Source organism: Rhinopithecus bieti, unplaced genomic scaffold, assembly GCF_001698545.2.
Source record: "Rhinopithecus bieti isolate Rb0 unplaced genomic scaffold, ASM169854v2 scaffold_2453, whole genome shotgun sequence".
Taxonomy (NCBI): domain Eukaryota; kingdom Metazoa; phylum Chordata; class Mammalia; order Primates; family Cercopithecidae; genus Rhinopithecus; species Rhinopithecus bieti.
The window spans coordinates 1,848,361-1,855,042 of NW_016804447.1; the positions used below are offsets into that span (position 1 = coordinate 1,848,361).

The 6,682-nt window shown below is 36.3% G+C and overlaps 1 long non-coding RNA gene across 3 annotated transcripts in view; it reads right to left on the reverse strand.

The window, feature by feature from the left end:
- Positions 1 to 2,051: 2,051 nt before the first annotated feature.
- Positions 2,052 to 6,682, reverse strand: part of LOC108527199 (uncharacterized) — a 28,501-nt gene continuing 23,870 nt past the window's right edge. The window contains exons 4-5 of one of the 3 annotated variants that reach the window (XR_001884732.1): positions 2,748 to 2,824; positions 2,052 to 2,413 (exon numbers count right to left, since the gene is read on the reverse strand). This is a non-coding gene — a long non-coding RNA (uncharacterized LOC108527199). The remainder of the gene's footprint in view (positions 2,414 to 2,747; positions 2,825 to 6,682) is intronic. The other 2 variants (XR_001884731.1, XR_001884733.1) reach the window with 2 other exon arrangements.

Genomic DNA, 6,682 nt, shown 5'->3' on the forward strand with positions numbered 1-6,682 from the left:
ACTATTGGTCATGACTCATCTTGGAAAATATATTTTACATCAAAACTCAGATCTCTCTAAGATACACACAAATATAACTGGAAAAAGTACTTCTTGAAACAATACTTACACATTTTATGTGCAATGCAAACTCATAGTTTCTGTTCTTTTCTACTCTATTTGATTTACTAAATTGATCAACCTCAAATTTGAAAACATGAATTAAATAATCATTTCCTTTAGGAATCTTCCTTGACCTCATAAACTAGCTCATTGCTCCTGCTCTGTGATTTTACTAGACTTTGCACTTCCTGTATTGTAGCCCTAAACACATTTGGTGTTACCGTTTGTTTACTTTTCTGTCTTTTTAAAGACTGAAAAGTACAGAGATACAGGCGTAGTGACTATCTTACTATCATGCTTTCTGCATTGAATATAGTACTTGTCTTACGTTAAGGGCTTACAAATTAAAGTTGAATGATTTGATAAGTGAAATCTAACCTATTTGAATTAATGAAACTAAAAAATAAAGTTGTTGTGTTTGTTTTTGCTGATGTTTGAATCCTAAGAATCCTACAGATGAGTGATTTCAAATATATCTTCAGGAAAAGAAATAAGTACAAGAAAGTTTTAATGAAAAAACTCTAAATGGTCATAAGAAAAGAGAAAGCACATCTTTTTGGCAACTCTGTCTACAAATAGCTGCATTTCATCTTGTTTATACTATTGGTTATGGGTTATGAACTGCAAAATCCCAATTTACACTGAGAGGATATCCTGAGAGTAACAGATTAGCTATTGTTCCAATGGAATAGGTCTGGAGAGAAATAAGGCCTGTTACTTTATCATTTAAAAGTTAAAACAATTAGTCTTTCTTTTGGTACAAATATTTCAAAAAAGCTACATTCCAAATTGATGAGTCAGATAGAAATCAGAGGTTTGCTTATGTTTAATTAGGGGAATGATAAGTATTGCTCTTCACCCAGGCCATGGTGCTCATTCTATATTTTAATATGACTTGAAAAGATTTTTCACACAGATTTCTAACCTTGGCTTTAGCTATGTATAACCCTTTCTTAATTTTGAGTAGTGAATTTATTGGGATTAGAAAAGAGAAGCTGGATATGGCTACAGTGATGCTTAAAACATATCTTTGTTGGTAAAAAATAATTTTCTCTAATTATTTTCATTACTTTAAACACTAATTTATGAAAATTCAATCCATATGTTTTATTTCATATATCACAAAATGTTGTTGCAAAAGAACTTTACAAAGAGCTGTTTCCTTTCCCAGTAATATAGTGAGGCTTTCAATAGCCTATATTTTATGTTAGGGTTTTTGCCAAACACCAGGTTCCCAAGCAGATGACTCAGTACAGTGAAATGTATACAGACATATAGTATATGTTCCTTGAAATTATGTAGTATATAAGTGATATTAACAAAATGTATTTTCATATAAAAATAATTTTTGAGAGTGCCAATGTATGTGGAAAACACCAAACAATTTTGTACTTTCAACTGAAATAATACTTACCCATTTGTATTAGGATAATCTCTGCTTCAAAGAAAAGAAAAACTTTAGAGACTTGCTTAATGGAGAAAGGTATTATCTCATATAGACAGAAATTTAGAGAAAAATTGGTTTCTAAGTTGTTTAAGAAATTTGATGTGAAATGTGTTTTCTTTCCATCCCTCAAGTCTACCATCTTTCTTCCTCAGGATAGTAACAGTGTGGTTGCAGTGATTTCTTAAGTGACTATGTCTAGAAAAAGAAGAGACATTATCACTTTTCATGCTCCACTCTCAGTGAGGAGGAAAATTTTTCTAAAGATCCTCTCCATCCCAGCAAACTTGTCATCAAGTCTTATTGGTGGAAGTTAGGTTGTATGTTCTTTTAGAACCAAGAGCTGACAAGGAATATGAGATTGCCTTTTGACCAATAAGGCTTATACTTTGGTTGCAGATGAAATAGACTTCTTCTAAAGCTCATAGCTGATTCATGAAGTTGATGGGGGTCATTACGGTTTCAGGTAATTAATATTAATTACAAAAGGACCATTTTTTGGTTAAAAAAAAGACTAAGTTTCACTAAATTGAGGAAATTATTATCTCCATATATGTTTCTTTCTTCACACTCAAGCCAGCTTTTCTGCACTGTCAGTGATTAGTTACAAGTAAAAAATGAGAACAATTAGTAGGTTGAGAAATAGATTGATGGAGGCACTTGAAGTCCGTGGTTTGAAGTTTAGACTTCATTGACGAACCATTATTAAACATGATTTGGAGTCAGCATAGAGTTGTGAAATGGGGAGTTATCTGGAATAAATGCCTGAGTGAGATGATTCTTGCTGCTCTTCCACAAAGTGGCACTGACCATGTTTACTTCACTCAGCTTAGTCTATCTTCAACTTCAATCGTGGATTTTCATCCCCTGATAAGAAACAAGTGAGAATACTTGGACAATGACCTCCTTGATTTCATTTTCCCTTCTCCCCCTTGCGTGGGTGAAAGGTAAATTGAAAGTATAAAATGGAGAGTGGTTAACAGTTATGTTGGAATGTGGATTCATTCTGTCCTTTAATAAAATACTTTAATACATTTTTTAGAATATTTTGAATAATATAGAAATGAAAGCATGTTTCTTTAAAGTAAAAGATAAATATGAATTTCTTCCATACCACTCACTAGTCTTTTGATGGAAACTACACTCCATAAAAGAATGGAAAAATAAAACACAGATCTTGAGAAATAGAATGGCTACTCACTGTAAAATGTGGAGATTTCATCAAATGATCACTGATCTCTTTCAGGTGTAAAAATTAATGAGTCCATTCAAGTAGATCTGTTTAAAAGCAGGAAAGAATATTATGTTTCACTTCTCTCACTTTTGTTCTATCTAGGAAAACTTTCAATCCAATTTTAGAATTTGAATAGATGATTCATGCTTTACATTAAGAGAAAATGGATTTTAGCCCAGTTGGTTTCAGTGAATTAAGTTTTACCATAAGAAATGTGAAAAAATGTATGCTTTTCTCAAATTCATAATATTGCCCCAGTTTCCAAAAGATCCAAGTATAAATAATAATGAATTATACCAGATAAATCATAATTATAATAATACATAGTAAAAGTACATTAACACATGATTAACCTCAGGTGCAATTTGAAATTAAAAACACAAGGTGGCCGCGAGCAGTGGCTTACTCCTGTAATCCCAGCACTTTGGGAGGCCGAGGCAGGCAGATCACTAGGTAGGAAGATCGGAGATCTAGACCATCCTGGCTAACACGGTGAAACCCCGTCTCCACTAAAAGTACAAAAGATTAGCTGGGTATGGTGGCAGGTGCCTGTAGTTCCAGCTACTCGGAAGGCTGAGGCAGGAGAATGGCGTGAACCGGGGAGGTGGAGCTTGCAGTGAGCCAGGATCTCACCACTGCACTCCAAACTGGGCAACAGAGCAAGACTCCATCTCAAAAACAAAAACAAGGTGTATTAAGTGAAAATTACTATCAATATTTGTACCCTCATTATTCTGGGATGGTTTATGTATGTGTGCATGTGTGTGCGCACATGCTGGTATATTTATGCACATGCACATATATACCTTTACCAGAACTTTTGTAAATGCTTTAATTTTACTTACTCTTTCTTTCATTTTTCACTCTTAATATATGATAAATTCAAGTCAAAATGACTAAAATATTTTCAGAGACATGCCAAGAGAATCTAAGCAAACAGGGTGGCTAGTAAAGCAATGGTATTTTCAGTTGACCCCTGCAATGGTGTTTTAAAAACATTGGAAGTATAGAGAACTTGGGTATTTTGTCTGGGATTACCTTCTCCTCTTGCTTTACCCAAGTAAATCCTTATCTTCAGATTTTTCTTTATGAGTCTATTTCTGAAGATTTATTCTTATTTGATCAGATAAGTAACAAAATGTCTTACAAAACCAGTTTTTCTGGCCTATGCTGGGAGATAAATTATTACATGAATCAAGTATCATCCAAGTCAGTGTTGCCATATGTCGCATTGGCTACTTAGACTCACAACAAGAACAGATTATCTGGCCTCTGTCTCAGGCTTCTTCTTGATGCATTTGTTCCTCCTAAATGATGCTGGAGTTATTTTCCTTATGCATACAGGTGTTTAGCACTTTCTTTTATTTTAACTGAAATTCAGCATGAGGTGATACTTGGAATGGTTTAAAAACTTATAATTTACGCATTTTTTCGCTCTCCTTTTGTCTCCTACAAATTGTATATCCTACATGTTAGCCATGTTCAATGCTTTATTGTTTTCACATGCTCTTCACTCTGCTCTAATTGTTCTTTGCCTCCTCGACCTATTCACCTTACAAACTCCTCATTCCATTCTTCAGAACAGCAAATGATATAAACAAAAGAGCAAGAATAAAATGACACAGGTTTTGATTTCTAAGATTTTACCTATGTGATTAAATCTTGGAAGATTCTTGCTGCTTTCTGAAACTAAGTTTCTTAATGTATAAAATAGACTTTAAAAGGAAAAGCATTGGAATACTAAATACATGTTAATTTTGCTTTCCTTCTCTGATATACTCCAATGATAATAGGGCATTCCCTTTTTTCTTTTTAAGGCTTTTATTCAACATCTCTCCTTAGATTTTTGTTGCATATGTAGTTTACAGCCAGTTATTTATTTTCTGATTTCACTGGATATATTGTGAAGAAAATTTATATCAGACCTGTTTAACTTTTCAATATGTGAGACACTTAGCAGATATTTAATAAATTATAGTTCAATTAAAAATGAATAATATCTAATAATATTTAATAGTTTAATCAAAACATCAGTACATACTGATAAATGCAAAAGTAAAAGTGGTCAAAATATTTTATTGGTGAATACTAAATTCATTTATATTAGTGTCACTTTAGAATGTACATTTTATAAATTAAAACATTTTTTATAACTTGCACATATTTAGGGCACGAAATATGGCTTCAACATCATCTGTTCTCTAAATCTCAACTCTTAAATCTTTCAAGAGACAGGCAGGAAGATGGCCAAATAGGAACAGCTCCAGGCTACAGCTCCCAGAGTGAGCAACACAGAAGACAGAAGTTGCATTTCCAACTGAGGTACCGGGTCCATCTCACTGAGACATGTTGGACAGTGGGTGCAGGACAGTAGGTGCAGCCCAGTGAGTGAGAGCCGAAGCAGGGCAAGGTATCGCCTCACCCAGGAAGTGCAAGAGTAAGGGAATTCCCTTTTCTAGCCAAGGGGAACCGAGACACACAGTACCTGGAAAATCGGGTCACTTCCACCCTAATACTGTGCTTTTCCAAGGGTCTTAGCAAATGGCACAACAGGAGATTATATCCTGCACCTGGCTCAGAGGGTCCCACACCCATGGGCCCTCCCTCATTGCTAGCATAGCAGTCTGAGATCTAACTGCAAAGCAGCAGCAAGGCTGAGGGAAGGGCACCCAGCATTGCTGAGGCTTGAGTACGTAATCAAAGCAGCCAGGGAATCTCGAACTAGGTGGAGCCCACCACAACTCAAGGAGGCCTGCCTACCTCTGTAGACTGCACCTCTGGGCACAGGGCATAACCAAACAAAAGGCAGCAGAAACCTCTGCAGATGTAAATGTCCCTGTCTGACAGCTTTGAAGAGAGTAGTGGTTCTCCCAGCACAGAGTTTGAGATCTCAGAACGGACAGACTGCCTCCTCAAGTGGGTCCCTGACCCCCAGGTAGCCTAACCAGGAGGCATCCCCCAGTAGTGGCAGACTGACACCTCACATGGCCTTGTATCCCTCTGAGATGAAGCTTCCGGAGGAAAGATCACACAGCAACATTTGCTGTTCAGCAATATTCACTCTTCTGCAGCCTCCGCTGTTGATACCCAGGCAAACGGGGTCTGAAGTGGACCTCCAGCAAACTTCAACAGCCCTGCAACTGAGGGTCCTGACTGTTAGAAGGAAAACTAACAAACAGAAAGGACATCCACACAAAAACCCCATCTGTATGTCACCATCATCAAAGACCAAAGGTAGATAAAACCACAAAGATGGGGAGAAAACAGCAGAAAAGCTGAAAATTCTAAAAATCAGAGCACCTCTCTCCCTCCAAAGGAATGCAGCTCCTCGCCAGCAATGGAACAAAGCTGTATGGAGAATGACTTTGATGATTTGAGAGAAGAAGGCTTCCGACAATCAAACTTCTCCGAGCTAAAAGAGGAAGTTCAAACCCATTGCAAAGAAGCTAAAAACCTTGAAAAAAAAATTAGACAAATGGCTAACTAGAATAACCATATATAAAAGTCCTTAAATGACCTAATAGAGCTGAAAACTATGGCATGAGAACTACGTGGCAAATGCACAATCTTCAGTAGCCGATTCAATCAACTGGAAGAAAGGGTATCAGTGATTGAAGATCAAATGAATGAAATGAAGTGAGAAGTTTAAAGAAAAAAGTGTAAAAAGAAATGAACAAAGCCTCCAAGAAATATGGGACCATGTGAAAAGTCCAAATCTACATCTGACTGGTGTACCTGAAAGTCACGGGGAGAATGGAATCAAGTTGGAAAACACTCTGCAGGATATTATCCAGGAGAACTTCCCCAACCTAGCAAGGCAAGCCCGCATTCAAATTCAGGAAATGCAGAGAATGCCACAAAGATACTCCTTGAGAAGAGCAACTCCAAGACACATAATTTTC